This window comes from Pongo abelii, chromosome 13 (assembly GCF_028885655.2).
Source record: "Pongo abelii isolate AG06213 chromosome 13, NHGRI_mPonAbe1-v2.0_pri, whole genome shotgun sequence".
NCBI lineage: Eukaryota > Metazoa > Chordata > Mammalia > Primates > Hominidae > Pongo > Pongo abelii.
Genome location: NC_071998.2, coordinates 7,656,209 through 7,674,728, shown reverse-complemented (window position 1 = coordinate 7,674,728; position 18,520 = coordinate 7,656,209).

The following is an 18,520-nucleotide window of genomic DNA, read 5'->3' as shown; positions in this document are numbered from 1 at the left end:
ATGGAATGTGAAACTGGATGGAATGAAATATGAATTTGAATGAAATGGAATGTGGAAGGAAATGGAATGGGGAATGGAATGGAATGGAATGTGTAATGGAAAGGAATGGAAAGTGGAATGGAATGTAGAATGGAATGTGGAATGGAATGCAATGGAATGGAATGTGGAACGGAATGGAATGGAGTAGAATGAGGATTGGAATGGAATGGAATATGTAATGGAACGGAATGCAATGGAATGCAAAGTGAAATGGAATGTTTAATGGAATGTGAAATGGAATGTGGAACGGAATGTGGAGTGGAAAGCCGAATGGAATGAAATGGAACATGGAATGGAAAGGAATGGATCGTGCAATGGAATGGAATGGAAGCATTCTGACACACATTCCATTGTAATGGAATACAATGTGGAATGTGGAATAGAATGTGGAATGGAATGGAATGGAATGTGCAATGGAATGTGAAACGGACTGGAATGGTATGTGGAATGGAATGTGGAATGGACTGGAATGGAATCTGAAATGGAATCTGAATGGAATGTGGAATGGAATGTGGAAAGAAAGGCATAATGGAATGTGGAATGGAATGGAGTGTTATGTGGAATGGAATGGAATGGAATTTGGAATGGAATGAGGAATGGAATGGAATGGAATGTCGTTGGAATGTGGAATGGAATGTGGAATGGATTGCGGAATGAAATGTGAAATGGAATGTGTAATAGAATGGAATGGAACATAGAATGGAATGTGGAATGGAATGTGGAATTTAACGTGGAATAGAATGTGGAATGGAATGGACTGGAACATGGAATGGAATGTGTAATGGAAAGGAATGGAATGTGGAATGGAATGTGCAATGGAATGTGGAATGGAATGGAATGAAATGTCGAATGGAATGAGGAGTGAAATGGAAGGGAATTTGGAATGGAATACAATGGCATGTGTAATGGAATGTTGAGAGCAATGTGGAATTGAATGTGGTTTGGAATGGAATGGAATGGGGAATGGAATGTGGAATGTAATGTGGATTGGAAAGGAATGCACTGTCGAATGTAATGAGGAATGGAAAGTGGAATGGAAAGTGGAATGGAATTGAATGGAATGCGGAATGGAACGTGGAATGGAATGGAATGCAACATGGAGTGGAACGTGGAATGCATTGTGGAAGGAATGGAATGGAAAGTGGAATGGAATTGAATGGAATGCGGAATGGAACGTGGAATGGAATGGAATGCAACATGGAGTGGAACGTGGAATGCATTGTGGAAGGAATGGAATGGAAAGTGGAATGGAATGGGAGATGGAATGTGGAATGGAATGCTGAATAGATTCTGGAATGGAATGGAAAGTTATAGAATATGGAATGGAATGGAATGGAATGTGGAATGGAACGTTTAAAAGAACGTGGAATGGAACGTGTAATGTAATGGAATAGGACGTAGAATGGAATGTGAAATGGAATGTAATGGAACGTGCAATGGAATATGGGATGGAATGGAATGGAATGTGGAATGGAATGTGCAATGCTATGTGCAAAGGAATGTGGAATGGAATGTTGAATGGAAAGTGGAATTGAATGGAATGGAATGTGGAATGGAATGGACTGGAATGTGAAATGGAATGTAGAATGAAATGTGGAATGGAATGTGGAATGGAATGTAGAACGGAAAGTCGAATGGAATGGAACGGAACGTGCAATGGAATGTGGAAAGGAATGAAATGCAAAGTGCAATGGTACGTGTAATGGAAAATGGAATGCAATGGAATGGAATCTGGAATGTAATGTACAATGGAATGGAATGGAAAATGGAATGGAACGTGGAATGTAACGTCGAATGGAATGGAATGGAACGTGTAATGGAATGTGGAATGGAATGGAATGGAATTTGGAATGTAATGTGGAATTGAATGTGGAATGTAATGGAATACAATGTGGAATGTGGAATAGAATGTGGAATGGAATGGAATGGAATGTGCAATGGAATGTGAAACGGACTGGAATGGTATGTGGAATGGAATGTGGAATGGACTGGAATGGAATCTGAAATGGAATTTTGAGTGGAAGGTGGAGTGGAATGTGGAACTGAATGGAATGGAGTGTGGAATGGAAAGGAATTGAATGTGCAATGGAATGTTTAACGGAATGTGCAATGGAATGGAATGGATTGTGCAATGGAATGGAATGGAATTGTATGGATTAGGGCATGAAATGTTGATTGGAATGGAATGGAATTATTAGGAATATGGAATGGAACGGAATGGAATGTGGAATGGAACGTGGAAAGGAACAGGGAATGGAAAGTGTAATGGAACATAGAATGGAAGGTGTAATGGAAATTAATGGAAAGTGGAATGCAATCTGGAATGGAATGGAATGGCAAGAGTAATGGAATGTGGGATGAAATGGAATGGAATGTGGAATGGAAAGTGGAATGGAAAATGGAATAGAATTTTGAATGGTACTTGGAATGGAATGTGGAATGTAATTGAATGGAATGCGGAATAAACTGGAATGGAATGTGGTATAGAATCGAATGGAATGGAAAGTGGAATAGAATGGAAGGTAATGGAATGGAATACGGAATGGAATGGAATGGAATGTGGAATGTAATGTAATGAAATGCAATGTGAAATTGAATGAAATGGAATGTGGACTGGAATGGAATGGTATGGGGAAAGGAATGGAATGGAATGTGGAATGGAACGCAATGGAATGTGGAAAGGAATGTGGAATGGAATGTGGAATGGAATGTGCAATGTAATGCAATGGAGTGTGGAATGGAATTGAATGGAATGTGTTATATAATGGAATGGAATGGAATATGGAATGTAACGGAAAGGAATGTGGAATGGAATGGAATGGAATGTGGAACAGAATGGAACGTGGAATGGAATGGAATGGAATGTGAATTGGAATGGAACGGAATATGGAATGGAATGGAATGGAAAATGAAATGGAATGTTTAATTGAATGAGAAATGGAAGGTGGAATGGAATGTGGAATGGTATGTGGAATGGAACAGAATGGAATGTAGAATGGAATGTGGAATGGAATGTGGAATGGAACATGGAATGGAACGTGGAAAGGAATGAAATGCAACATGGAATGGAATGTGGAATGGAATGTGGAATGGAATGTGCAAGGGAATGTGGAAATGAATGGAATGAAATTTCGAATAGAATGTGGAGTGGAATGGAATGGAATGTAGAATGGAATGAAATGGAATGTGTAATGGAATCTTGATTGGAATGTGGAATAGAATGTGGATTGGAACGAAATGGAATGTGGAAAGGAATATTGAATGTAACGTGGAATGGAAAGGAATGCACAGTCATATGTAATGAGCAATGGAATGTGGAAAGCAAAGTGGAATGGAATGGAATGGAATGTGGAATGGAACGTGGAATGGAAGGGAATGGAACGTGGAATGGAACTTGGAATGGAACGTGGAATGGAACATGGAATGGAGAGTGGAATGGAACGTGGAATGGAATGGAACATGGAGTGGAACGTGGAAAGCACCGTGGAAGGGAACGTGGAATGGAAAGAAATGTGGAAATAAATGGAATGTGGAATGGAATGCTGAATGAATTGTGGAATGGAATGGAATGGTATAGAATATGGAAAGGTATGGAATGGAATGTGGAATGGAACGTGGAAAGGAACGTGGAATGGAACGTGGAATGTAATGGAATGGAACGTGAAATAGAAGGTGGAATGGAATGGAATGGAAAGTGCAATGGAAATGAACGGAATGTTTAATGGAAGCGAATGGAATGTGAAATGCAATCAAATAGTATGGAATGTGGAATGCAATGGAATGGAATGGAATGGAACGTGGAATGGAATGGGAGGGAATGTGGAATGGAATCGATTAGAATGTGGAATAGAATGCAATAGAACGTGGAATACAATGTGAAATGGAATGTGGAATGGAATGTGGAATGGAATGGAATGGAATGTGGAATGTAATGGAATTGAATGTGGAATAGAATGGAAAGGAATGGAATGGAATGGGGAATGGACTGGAATAGAATGTGGAATGCAATGGAATGGAAAGGAATGTGGAATTGAATGGAATGGAATGTGGTGTGGAGTGGTATACTTTAGGGAATGGAATGGAATGAAACGTGGAATGAATGAAGAATGGAATAAGGAATGGAATGGAATGGAATGTGTAATAGAATGGAATGAAATGGAATGTGGAATAGAATGGAATGAAATTGAATAAAATGTGGAATTGAAAGAATGGAATTTGGAATGCAATGTAATGTAACGGAAGGTGAAATGGAATGGAATGGAATGTGGTATGGAAGAGAATGGAATGTGGAATGGAATGTAATGGAATCTGGAATGGAATGTAGGGGAATGTGGAATGGAATGGAATGGAATGTGGAAAAGAATGGAATGGAAGGGAATGTGGAATGGAATGAGGAATGGAACGTGCAATGTAATTGAATGGAATGTGGAATGGAATGGAATGGAATATGAAACGGAATGGAAAGTGGAATGGAATGGAATGGAATGTGGATTCGAACGGAAAGGAATATGTAATGAAATGGAATGGAATGGAATGGAAATGGAAATGGAATGTGGAATGGAAAGTGAAATGTAATGTGGAATTGAATGTGGAATGGAAAGTTGAATGGAATAGAATGGTAAGTGGAAAGGAATAGAATGGAATGGAAAGTGAAATGGAATGGAATGGAATGTGGAATTGAATGGAATGTAATGTGGAATAGAATGCAATGGAATGGAATGTTGAATAGAATGGAATGGAATGTGGAATTGAATGGAATTAAATGTGGAATGGAATGGAATGGAAAGGAAAGTGGAGTGCAATGGGGAATGGAATGGGATGGAATGTGAAATGGAATGTGAAATTGAATGTGGAGTGGAATGGAATGAAACTGAATGGAAAGGAATGTTTAATGGAATGGAATGGAATGTGGAATGGAATGTGGAATGGAATGTGGAATTTAATGGAATGTGTAATGGAATGTAAGGGTATGTGTAATGGAATAGAATGGAATGTGTAATGGAATTGAAAGGAATGTAGAATCGAAAGGAACAGATTGTGGAATGGAATGGAATGGAATGGAATGGAATGTGGAATGGAATGTTAAATGGAATTTGGAATGGAATGGAATGGAATGGAATGGAATGCAATGGAATGTGGAATGGAATGGAAAGGAATGTGGAATTCAATGGAATTGAATGGAATATGGAATGGAATGGAATGGAAAGGAACTTGGAATGGAATGGAAAGGATTGTGGAATGGAATATGGAATTGCATGGCATGCATTGTGGAAAGGAATGTGTAATTGTAAGGACTGGAATGAGGAATGGAATGTGGAATGGAATGGAAAGTGGAATGGAATGCAATGGAATGTAATGTGTTATGGAAAGGAATTGAATGGTATGGAATTTGGAATGGAATGTGGAATGGAATGGAGTGGAATGTGTAATAGAATGTGGAATGGAATGGGATTGACTGTAGAATGGCAAGTGGAATGGAAAGTGGACTATACGGTGGATTGGAATGTGGAATGGAATGGAATGGAAGGGAATGTGGAATGGAAAGTGGAATGGAATGGAGTGGAAAGAGAAATGGAATGTGGAATGGAATGGAATGGAAATGAATGGAATGTGGAATGGACTGGAATATGGAATGGAATGTGGAATGGAATGGATTGGAATGTGGAATGGAATGAGGAAAGGAATGGAAATGAATGTGGAAAGGAATGTGGAATGGAATTGAACGGAATTTGGAATGGAGTTGAATGAAATGTGGAATGGAATGGAATGGATCATGGAATGGAACGTGGAATGGAACGTGGAATGGAATGGATTGGAATGTGGAATGGAATGTGGAATGGAATTGAATGGAATGTTGTAACGAATGAGAAATTGAATGGAATGGAAAGTGGAATGGAATATGGAAAGTAATGGACTGTAATGTGGAATGGAAAGTGGAATGGAATGCAATGGAATGGAATGTGGAATGGAAGGGAATGGGATGTGAAATTCAATGGAATTGAATGGAATGTGGAATGGAATGGAATGGAAAGAAACGTGGAATGGAATGGAATGGATTGTGGAATGGAATATGTATGGAATGGGATTCAATGTGGAATGGAATGTGAAATGGGATGGAATGGAATGTGGAATGGAATGAGGAATTGAATGGAATGGAATGTGTTGGAATGTGCAATGGAATGGATTGGAATGTGGAATGGAATGAGGAATGGAATGGATTATAACGGAATGTGGAATTCAATGAAATGGAACGGAAAGTGGAATGAAAAGGAATTGAATGGAATAGGGAACGGAATGGAAAGGATTCTGGAATGGAAGGGAAAGAAATATGGAATGGAATGGAATGGAATTGAATGTGAAATAGAACGGAATGGAATACAATGGAATGAATTGAGGAATGGAATGGAAATTAATGTGGAAAGGAATGGAATGAAATGTTGAATAGAATTTGGAATAGAATGGGATGGAATGTGGAATGGAATGTGGAATGGAATGTGGAATGGAATGGGGAATGGAATGGAATATAATGGAATATGCAACCGAATGGAATTGAATGTGGAACGGAATGGAAATGAATGTGGAATGGAATGTAGAAAGTAGTGGAATGGAAGGTGGAATGGAATGTGGAATGGAATGTGGAATTCAATAGAATGGAATGTGAAATGAAATGTGGAATGGAATGGAATGGAATGTGGAATGGAATGGAATGGAATGTGGAATGGGATGTGGAATGGAAAGCAATGGAATGTGGAATGGAAAATAATAGAATGTGGGATGGAATTGAATGGAATGGAATGTGGATTGGAAAGGAATGGAATGGAATGTGGAATGGAATGCAAGGCAATGTGGATTGGAATGTGGAATGGAATGTGGAATGGAAAGTGTAATGAAATGTAATGGAATGTGGAATGGAACGTGGAGTGGAATGGAATGGAAAGTGGAATGGAAATTGGAATGAAACCTTGAATTGAACATGGAATGGAAAGTGGAGTGTAATGTGGAATGGAAAGGAATGGAATGTCGAATGGAATGGAATGGAACGTGGAATGGAATGGAATGGAATGTGCAATTGAATGTGGAATAGAATGGAATGGAATGAGAATAGAATGTGGAACGGGACGTAATGGAATGCGGAATGGAGCGGAATGGAAAGTTATGGAATGTGGAATGGAGTGGAATGCAATGTGGAATGGAATTTATTGCAATGTGGAATGCAACCTGGAAAGGAATGTGGAATGGAATGGAAAGGAATATGGAATGGAAGGGAATGGAAAGAGGAATTGAATAGAATGGAAAGGATTGGAATGAGGAATGGAATTGAATGGAATGTAGAATGGAAAGGAATGGAATGTGGAGTGGAATGCAATTGTATGGATGGTGGAATGGAACAGAAAGTAATATGGAATAGAATGGAAATTTATGTATTGTGGAATGGAATGGAATGCAACGAAATGGATTGTGAAAAGAATTGGCATGGAGTGAGGAATGAAATGGAATGGTATATGGAATTTAATGGAATGGAATGGAATGTGGAATGGAATGGAAAGGAATGGAAGGCTTAAAAGAATGGAATTGAATATGGAAAGGAAGGGAATGGAATGGAAACGAATGTGGAATTGAATGGAATTGTATGTGGAGTGCAATGCAATGGAAAGTGGAATGGAATGTGGAATGGAATGCAATGTGAAATGGAATGTGGAATGGAATGGAAAGAAATGTGGAATGGAAAGGAATGGAATGGAGAATGGAAGGGAATGGAATTTGGAATGGAATGGAATGGTATGGAATGTGGAATGGAAAGGAATGGAATGTGGAATGTCATGTAATGTAATCTGGAATTTAATGGAATGCAATGGAATGTGGAATGCATTGGAATGGAAAGGAATGTGCAAAGTTATTGAATGGAATGTGGAATGGAATGGAATTGAATGGAATGCTATGGAATGTGGAATGGAAAGGAATGGAATGTGGAAAGATGGAATGGTATGGAATGTGGAATGGAATGGAATGGAATGGAATTTGGAATGGAATGCAATGGAATGTGGAAAGGAAGGGAATGGAATGTGGAATTTAATGGAATGGAATGGAATGTGGAAGGGAATGGAATGGAAGGGAACGCGGAATGGAATGGAATGGAATCTGGAAAGAAAAGGAATTGAATGTGGAATTTAATGGAATGGAATGGATTGTGCAATGGAATGGAATGGAATTGAATGCAGAATGGAATGGAATGGAATGTGGAATGCAATGGAATGGAATGGAATGGAATTTGAAATGGAAAGGAATTGAATGTGTAATGGAATGTGGAATGGAATGTGGAATGCAATGTGCAATTGAATGTGGAAAGGAAAGTGGAATTGAAAGGAAAGGAAAGTAGAGTGCAATGTGGAATGAAACGGAATGGAACGTGGAATGGAATGTGCAATGGACGGCGGAATGGAATGTGAAATGGAAAGTGGAATGGATTGGCATGGAAAGTGGAATGGAATGTGGAATGGATGGTGGAATGCAAGGCAATGTAGAATGGAATGTGATAAGGAATGTAATGGAATTTGGAATGGAATGTGGAATTGAATGTAATGGAATGAGGAATGGAATGTATTGGAATGTGGAATGGAATGTAATGGAATGTGGAATGGAAAGGAAGGGAATATGGAATGCAATGTGGAATGGAATGTGGAATAGAAAGTGGAATGGAAGGGAATTGTTTCTGCAATGGAACGTGGAATGGAATGGAAGGTAATGTGGAATGGAACTTGGGATGCAATGTGGAATGCAACGTGGAATGGAATATGGAATGTAGCATGGATTGGAATGTATAAGCGAATGTGGAATGGAATGTGAAATGGAATGGAATGGGACGTGAAATAGAATCTGTAATGGAATGTGAAATGGAATGGAATGGAAGGTGGAATGGAAGGGATTGGAACGTGGAGTGGAATGTGGAAAGGAATGGAATGGAATGGGAATGGAAAGTGGAATGGAATGTAGAATGGAATTAGGACTGGAATGGAATGGAATGTGGAATGGAATGGAATGTGGAATGGATTTTGGAATGGAATGTTTTGTGGCACGTGGAATGGAACGCAGTGCAATGTGGAATGGAATGTGGAATGCAATGTGAAATAGAAAATGGAACGGAATGCAATGTGGAATCAAACATGGAATGAAATGGAATGGAGCGTGGAATGCATCATGGAATGCAACGTGGAATGGAATGTGGAAAGGAAAGTGGAATGGAATGGAATGAAATGTGGAAAGGAAAGCGGAATGGAATGAAATGTGGAAAGGAAAGCGGAATGGAATGGAATGGAACGTGGAATGGAATGTGCAATGGAATGTGGAATGGAACGTGGAGTGGAATGGAATGGAAAGTGGAATGAAATGTGGAATGGAATGGAATGGGATGTGGAATCTAATGTGGAATGGAACGTGGAAAGGAATGGAATGGAACATGGAATGGAATGTGGAATGGAAAGGAATGGAATGTGGAATGGAATGTGGAATGCAAAGCGGAATGAAATGAAAAGGAATGTGGAATGAAACATGGAAAGGAATGGAACGGAATGTGGAATGGGATGAGGAATGGAAAGTGGAATTTAATGTGGAAAGGAATGTGGAATGGAATGGAAAGGAATGTGGAATTTAATGTGGAACGGAATGTGGAATGGAATGTGGAATAGAATGGAATGGAATGTGAAATGGAATCGAATGGAATGTGGAATGGAAGGGAATGGAATGCCATGGAATGTGGAATTGAATGGAATGGTATAAGGAATGGAATGGATAGTGGAATGGAATGTGGAATGGAATGAAATGTGAAATGGAATGAGTAATGGATTGGAAAGGAATGTGAAATGGAAGGGAATGTAATGTGGAATGGCATGGAATGGAATGGATTGGAATGTGTAATGGAAATGAATGGAATGTAGAATGGAAAAGAATGGAATGTGGAATGGAATGGAATGGTATGGAAAGTGGAATGGAAAGGAATGGAATGTGGGATGCAATGGTATGGAATCTGGAATGCAAAGGAATAGAATGTGGAAGGCAATGGAGTGGAATGTGGAATGGAATGGAATGCAATCTGGAATGGAAGGTGGAACGGATTGGAATGGAATGTGAAATAGAATGTGGAATGGAAAGGAATGGAATCTGGAAGGGAATGGAAAGGAATGGAGTGGAATGGAACGTGAAATGCAACGTGGAATAGAAAGTGGAATGGAATGAGGAATGAAATCAAAATGAATGCGGAATGGAGGGTAATGGAATGTGGAATTGATTGTGGAATGGAATGCAAAGGAATGTGGAATGGAATGGAAAGGATGTGGAATGGAAGGTAGTGGAAAGTGGAATGGAGTGTGGAATGGAATGGAATGGAATGCAAAGGAATGTGGAATGTTATGGAAAGGAAACTGGAATGGAACATGCAATGGAATGGAATGGAACATGGAATGGAAAGTGGAAAGGAACGAGGAAGGGAATGGAAAGGAACGGGAATGGAACGTGAAATGGAATGTGGAATGTAAGGTGGAATGCAACGTGGAATCGAATGTAATCGAATGTGGAATGGAATGCAATGCATTGTGCAATAGAATGGAAAGGAATGTTGAATATAATGTGGAATGGAATGGAAAGGAATCCAGAATGGAGTGGAATGGGATGGAATGGAGTGGAATGCAATGGAAAGTGGAATGGAACGTGGAATGCAAAGTGGAATGGAATGTGGAATGGAAAGGAATCGAATGTGGAGTGGAAGGGAATGGAATGAGGAATGGAATGTGTAATGGAATGGAATGGAAAGTGGAATGGAATGCAACGGAATGTGGAATGGAATGTGGAATGGAATGGAATGGTGTGGAAAGTGGAAAGGAATAGAATGCAATAGAATGATATGTGGAAAGGAATGGAATGGAATGGAAAGAGGAACTGAATGCAATGGAAAGTGGAATGGAATGTAATGGAATGCGGAATATAATGGAATGGAAGTTGGAATGGAATGGATGGTGGCATGCAATGGAATGGAACCTGGAATAGAATGGAATGTAACGTGGAATGGAATGGAATGGAATGTGGAAAGGAATGGAATGGATTGTTGAATGGAATGAAATGGAATGTGAAATGGAATGTGGAATAGAATTGAATGGAATGAGGAATGGAATGTGGAATGGAATGGAATGTGGAATGGAAAGCTATGGAATGCAATGTGTGATGGAATGGAGTTGAATTGAGTGGAATTTGAAGTGGAATGTGGAATGGAATGGAGTGGAATATGTAATGGAATGTGGAATGGAATGGAATGGACTGTGGAATGGAATGTGAAATGGAATGGAATGGACTGTGGAAGGCAACGTGGAATGGAAAGTGGACTAGAACGTGGAATGGAACGTGGAATGGAATGGAATCGAAGGGAATGTGGAATGGAAAGTGGAACGGAATGGAGTGTAATGATAAATGGAATGTGGAATAGAATGGAATGTGGAAAGGAGTGGAATGGAATGTAGAATGGAATGGAATGGAATGGAATGTGGAACTGAATGTGGAATGGAATGGAATGGAATGTGGAATGCAATTTGCAATGGAATGGAAATGAAAGTGGAAAGGAATAGAATGGAATGTGGAATGGAATGGAATGGATCATGGAATGGAACGTGGAAAGGAACGTGGAATGGAATGTAAGTGAATGTGTAATGGAAAGTGGAATGGAATTGAACGAAATGTGGAATGCAAAGTGGAATGGAATGGAATGGAATCTGGAATGGGATGGAATCGAATGTGGAATGGAATGTGGATTGGAACGTGGAATGGATTGAAATGGAATGTGGCATGGAATTTGGAATGGAATATGAAATAGAACGTGGAATGGAAAGTAATGTGGAATGGTATGTGAAATTGAATGTGTAATGGAAAGGAATGGAAAATGGAATGGAATGGAATGGAATGGAATGGAATGGAATGAGATATGGAATGGAATGGAATATGGAATGGAATGGAATGGAATGTGGAATGGAATGGAATGTGGAATGCAATGGAATGGAATCTGGAATGGAATGGAATGGAATGTGGAATAGAATGGAAAGAAATGGAATAGAATGTGGAATGGAAAGGAATGTGTAATGGAATGTGGAATGGATCTTGGAATGAAACCTGGAATGGAACGTGGAATGGAATTTTGAATGGAATGTGGACTGGAAAGGAATGGAATGTGGAATGAAATGTAGAATGGAATGGAAAGGAATGTGGAATGGAATGGAATGGAATGTGGAATTGATTGTGGAATGGAATGGAATGGAATGAGAATAGAATATGGAATGGAATGTAACGGAATGCGGAAGGGAACAGAAGAGAAACTTATGGAATGTGGAATGGAGTGGAACGCAATGTACAATTTAATGGAATGGAACGTGGAATGTAACGTGGAATGGAATGTGGAATGGAATGGAAAGGAATGTGGAATGGAAGGGAATAGAAAGTGGAATGGTATAGAATGGATAGGATTGGAATCTGGAATGCAATGGAATGGAATGTAGAATGGAAAGTAATGGAATGTGGAATGGAATGGTATTGTCTGGAAAGCGTAATGGAAAGTAATGGAATGTGGAAAAGAATGGAATCTTATGTAATGTGGAATGGAATGGAATGGAATGGAATGTGGAATGGAATGTAGAATGGAATGTAGAATGGAATGTGGAATGGAATGCAAAGGAATGCGGAATGGAATTGAAAGGATGTGGAAAGGTAGGTGAAGGAAAGTGGCATGGAATGTGGAATGGAACAGAATGGAATGGAATGGAATGGAATGGAAAGGAACGGTATGTGGAATGTTATGGAAAGGAACGTGGAAAGGAACATGGAATGGAATGGAATGGAACATCGAATGGAAAGCGGGAAGGAACGTGGAAGGGAATGGAACGGAACCTGGAATGGAATGTGGAATATAACGTGGAATGGAACTTGGAATGGAATGTAATGAAACATAGAATGGAACGTGGAATGGAAAGTGGAATGGAATGCGGAAAGGAAAGGAATGGAATGTGGAATGGAATGGAATATAATGTGGAATTGAGTGGAATGCAATGTGCAATGGAATGGAATGGAATTTCGAATATAATGTGGAATGGAATAGAAGGGAATCCAGAATGGAGTGGAATGGAAAGGAATGGAATGGTATTGAATGGAAAGTGGAATGGACCATGGAATGCAAAGTGGAATGGAATGTGGAATGGAAAGGAATCGAATGTGGAATGGAAGGGAATGGAATGTGCAATGGAATGTGTAATGGAATGGAATGGAATGCAATGGAATGTGGAATGGAAAGTAATGGAATGTCGAATGGAATGTAATGGTATGGAATGTGGAAAGGAATGGAATGGAATAGAATGCAATGTGGAAAGGAACGGAATGAAATGTGGAATGGAATGGAATCGAATGTGTAATGGAATGGAATGAAATGGAATGTGGAATTTTATGTAATAGAATGCGGAATGGTAAGTAATGGAATGTGGAATGGAACGGAATGGTATGGAATGGAATCGAATGCAATGTGGAATTCAGTTGAATGGAAAGTGTAATTTAATGGAATGGAATGTGGAATGGAATGGAATGGAATGGAATGGAAGGTGTAATGGAATGTGGATTGGAATGTGGAATGGAATATGGAATGGAATGAAATGGACCGTGGAATGGAATGGAATGGAAAGTGGAATGGAATGCGAAATGGAACGTGGAATGAAACGTTGACTGGAACGTGGAATGGAATGGAATGCTGAATGGAATTGAATGGAAGTGGAATGGAATGGAATGGAATATGGAATGTAACGTGGAATGGAAAGAAATGGAAGGTGGAATGGAACGTGGAATGGAAAAACTAAAGGAACGTAGAATGGAACGTGGAATGGAATGGAATGGAACATCAAATGGAAAGTAGAATGGAACGTGGAATGGAATCGAATGGAATGTGGTAAGGAATGTGGAAAGGAATGGAAAGGAATGTGGAATGGAAGGTTGTATCGGATGTGGAATGGAATTTAATGGAATGTGGAATGGAATGTGGAATGGAATGGAATATGAAAGGGAATGTGGAAAGAAATCTGGAATGGAATGTGGAAAGAAATCTGGAATGGAATGTGGAAAGAAATGTGGAGTGAAATGTAATTGAATGTGGAATGGAACGTGGAAAGGAATGTGGAAAGGAATGTCGAATGTAATGGAACGGAAGTTTGAAAGGAATGGAATGAAATGTGGTATGTAATGGGGAAAGGAATGGAATGGATTGTGGAATGGAAAGTGATATGGGATGTGGAATGAAACACAATTGAACGTAGAATTAAATGTGGAAAGAAATGGAATGGAATGTATAATGGACTGCGGAATGGAATGTGAAAGGTAATGTGGAATGCAAAGTGGAATGGAATGTGAAACGGAATCGAATGTAAAGTGAAATGGAATGTGCAATGGAATGGAATGCGGAATGGAATGGAATGGATTGTGGAATGGAATGGAATGGAATGTGGAATGGAATGTGGAATGCAATGCAATGGAATGTGGAACGCAATGTGGAATGGAATGAGGAATGGAATGTGGAAAGGAAACTGGAATGGAACGTGAAAAAGAATGGAATGGAATGGAATGTGGAATGAGAAGTGGAATGGAAGATGTAATGGAATGTGGAATGGGACGTGGAATGGAACGTGCAATGGAATGTGGAATGGAACGTAGAATGGAACATGGAATGGAAAGTGGAATGGAATGTGCAATGGAATGTGGAATGGAACGTGGAATGGAAAGGAAAGGAACGTGGACTGGAACGTGGAATGGAATGGAATGGAACATGGAATCGAATATGGAATGGAACGTGAAATGGAACGTTGAATGGACTGGATTGGAATGTGGAATGGAATGTGGAATGTAATGCAAGGCAGTGTGGAATGGAAAGTGGGTGGAATGGAAAGGAATTTCGAATGGAATGTGAAATGGAATGGAATGGAATGTGGAATGGTATGTGTAATGCAATGAAATGGAACGTGGAATGGAACGGAATGGAATGTGGAATGGAAGGTGGAATAGAAATTGGAATGGAATGTGCAACGGAACGTGGAATGGTATGGAATGGAACATGGAATGGAAATTTGAATGGAAATTGGAATGGAACGTGGAATGGAATGTGGAATGCAACCTGGAATGAAATGTGGAATGGATAGTGGAATGGAATGGAATGGAATGTGGAATGGAATGAAATTTTATGAGGAGTGGAATGTGGAATGGAATGGAATGGTATGTGGAATAGAATGTGGAAGGGAACGGAATGGAACGGAGTGGATTTTGGAATGGAATGTGGAATAGAACTTGGAATGGAATGTGTAATGGAAGGTGGAATGGAATGTGGAATGTAACGTGGAATGGAAAGGAATGCTATGTTTAATTGAATGTAGTGCAATGTGCAAAGGAATGGAATGGAACGTGGAATGGAACGTGGAATGGAATGTGGAATGGAAAGTGGAATGTTATGTGTAAGGTAATGGAATGGAATGTGGAATGGAAAGAAATGGAATGTGGAGTGGAATGAGTAATGGAAGGGAATGGAATGGAATGGAACGTAGAATGAAATGGAATGGAAAGGGGAATGGAATGGAATGGAATATGGAATGGAAAGAATGGTCTGAAATGTGGAATGGAATGGAATGGAATAGAATGGAATGGAATGAAATGGAACGTGGAATGGAAGGTGGAATGGAATGTGGTATGGAATGTGGAATGGAATGGAATGGAATGTGGAATGGAAAGGAAAGGAACGTGGAATGGAATGTGTAATGGAAAGGAACGGAGTGGAATGTGGAATGGAATGGAATGGAATGGAATGGAATGGAATGGAATGGACCGTGGAATGGAATGGAACAGAACGTGGAACGTGGAATAGAATGGAATGCAATGTGGAATGTAAAGGAATATGGAATAGTATGCGGAATGCATTGTGGAATGGAATGGAAAGGACTGAAATGAGGAATGGATTTGAATGGAATGTGGAATGGAATGGAATCGAGGGTGGAATGGAATGGAATGGAATGGAATCCGGAATGGTAAGGTATGGAAGGTGGAATGGAATGGAATGGAATGGAACGTGGAATGGAACGTGGAATGGAACAGGGAATCAAACTTTAAATGGAATGGAATGGAACGTGGAACGGAACGGGGAATCAAACTTGAAATTGAATGGAATGGAATGTTGAATGGAATGCAATGGAATTTGGAATGGAATGGAATGGAATATGGAATGTAACGTGCAATGGAATGGAATGGAACGTGGAATGGAACGACGAATGCTACCTCTAATGTAACGAAGAATGGAATGTGGAATGGAATGGAATGGAATGCCTCATGGAACGTAGAATGCAACGTGCAATGGAATGAAAAGGGACGTGTAATTGAAAGTGGAATGGAATGTGAAAATAATGGAATGGAACGTTGAATGGAATTGAATGGAATGTGGTATGGGATGAGGAATTGAATGGAACGGAATGTGGAATGAAATGTGGAATGGAACAGAATGGAATGTGAAAGGGAATGTGGAATGCAATATGGAGTGGAAAGTGGAAGAGAATGTGGAATGGAATCTGGAATGGAATGTGGAATGGAATGTGGAATGGGTCTTGGAATGGAATGGAATAGAATGTGGAATAGAATGTGTAATGGAATGGAATGGAACATGGAATGGAACGTGGAATGGAACGTGGAATGGAATGTGGAATGGAATCTGGAATGGAATGTGCAATGGAAAGTGGGATGGAACGTGTAATGGAATGTGGAATGCAATGTGGAATGGAACGTGGAATGGAATTGAATGGAATGTGCAACGGAACTTAGAATGGAATGGAAAGGAAATTGGAATGGAACTTGGAAAGTGATGTGGAATGGAACTTGGAATGAAAAGTACAACGGAATGTGGAATGGAATGTGGAATGCAATGGAATGGAATTTGGAATGGAATGTGCAATGGAATGTCAAATGGAACGTTTAACGGAATGGAAAGGAAAGTGGACTGGAAACTGGAATGGAACGTGGAGTGGAACGTGGAATCGAATGGAATGGAAAGTTGAATGGAAACTGGAATGGAATGAAATAGAATGTGGCATGGAATGTGAAATGAAACGTGGAATGGAATGGAATGGAATGTGGAATGGAGCGGAATGGAATGTGGAATGAAATGGAATGGAACAGAACGTGGAATTGAATGGAATGGAATGGAAAGTTGAATGCAATGGAATGGAATGGAACGTGGAATTGAATGGAATTGAACAGGGAAAGGAAAGTGGAATGGAATGTGGAATGGAATGGAAAGGAATGTGGAATGGAATGGAATGGAATGTGGAATGGAATGGAACGGAATGTGGAATAGAATAGAATGGAATGGAATGTGCAATGGAATGTGGAATGGAATGTGGAATGCAATGGAATGGAATGTGGAAAGGAATTGAATGTGGAATGGAAAGGAATGGAATGTAAAGGGGAATCATACGGAATGGAATTGAACGGAATGTAGAAAGGAATGGAATGGAATGTGGGAAGGAATAGAACGTGGAATGCAATGAAGTGGAATGGAATGCGGAATGGAATGGAATGGAAGGGAAGGTGGAATGGAATTGAATGAAACTGAATGGAATGTGGAATGGAATGCAGTGAAATGTGGAATGGAAGGGTATGTGGAATGGAATTGAATGAAACTGAATGGAATGTGGAATGGAATGCAGTGAAATGTGGAATGGAAGAGAAAGTGGAATGGAATGAAACGGAATGGATTGTGGAATGGAATAGAATGTGGAATGGAATAGAATGTGGAATGGAATGAATTGGAATGCAAAGTTTAACGGAATGGAATGGAATGTGGAATGGAATGGAATGGAACTGAATGGAATGTGGAATGGAATGGAGTGCAAATTGGAATGGAATTTTTAACGGAATGGAATGGAATGAAATGTGGAACGGAATGGAATGGAACTGAATGGAATGTGGAATGGAATGGAGTGGAAAGTGGAATGGAATAGAATATGGAATGGGAAGAAATGGAATGGAATGTGGAATGGAATGGAATGGAATGGAACGGGGAATGGAATGGAATGGAATATGGAATGGAATGGAAAGGAATGGAATCTGGAATGGAATGTGAAATGCAATAGGATGGAATGGAATGGAAAGTGGAATGGAATGGAATCTAACCTGGACAGGAATGTAGAACGCAATGTGGACTGCAATGTGGAATGGAATGGAATGGAACGTTGAATGGAATGGAAGGGAATGTGGAATGGAATTTGGAATGGAATTTAACGGCATGTGAAATGGCATGTGAAATGGAAATTGGAATGGAACGTTGAATGGAACATGGAAAGGAACATCGAATGGATTAAAATGGAATGAGAAACGCAACGGAAAGGAATATAGAATGGAATGGAAAGGAATGTCCAATGGAATGCGGAATGGACTGGAATTG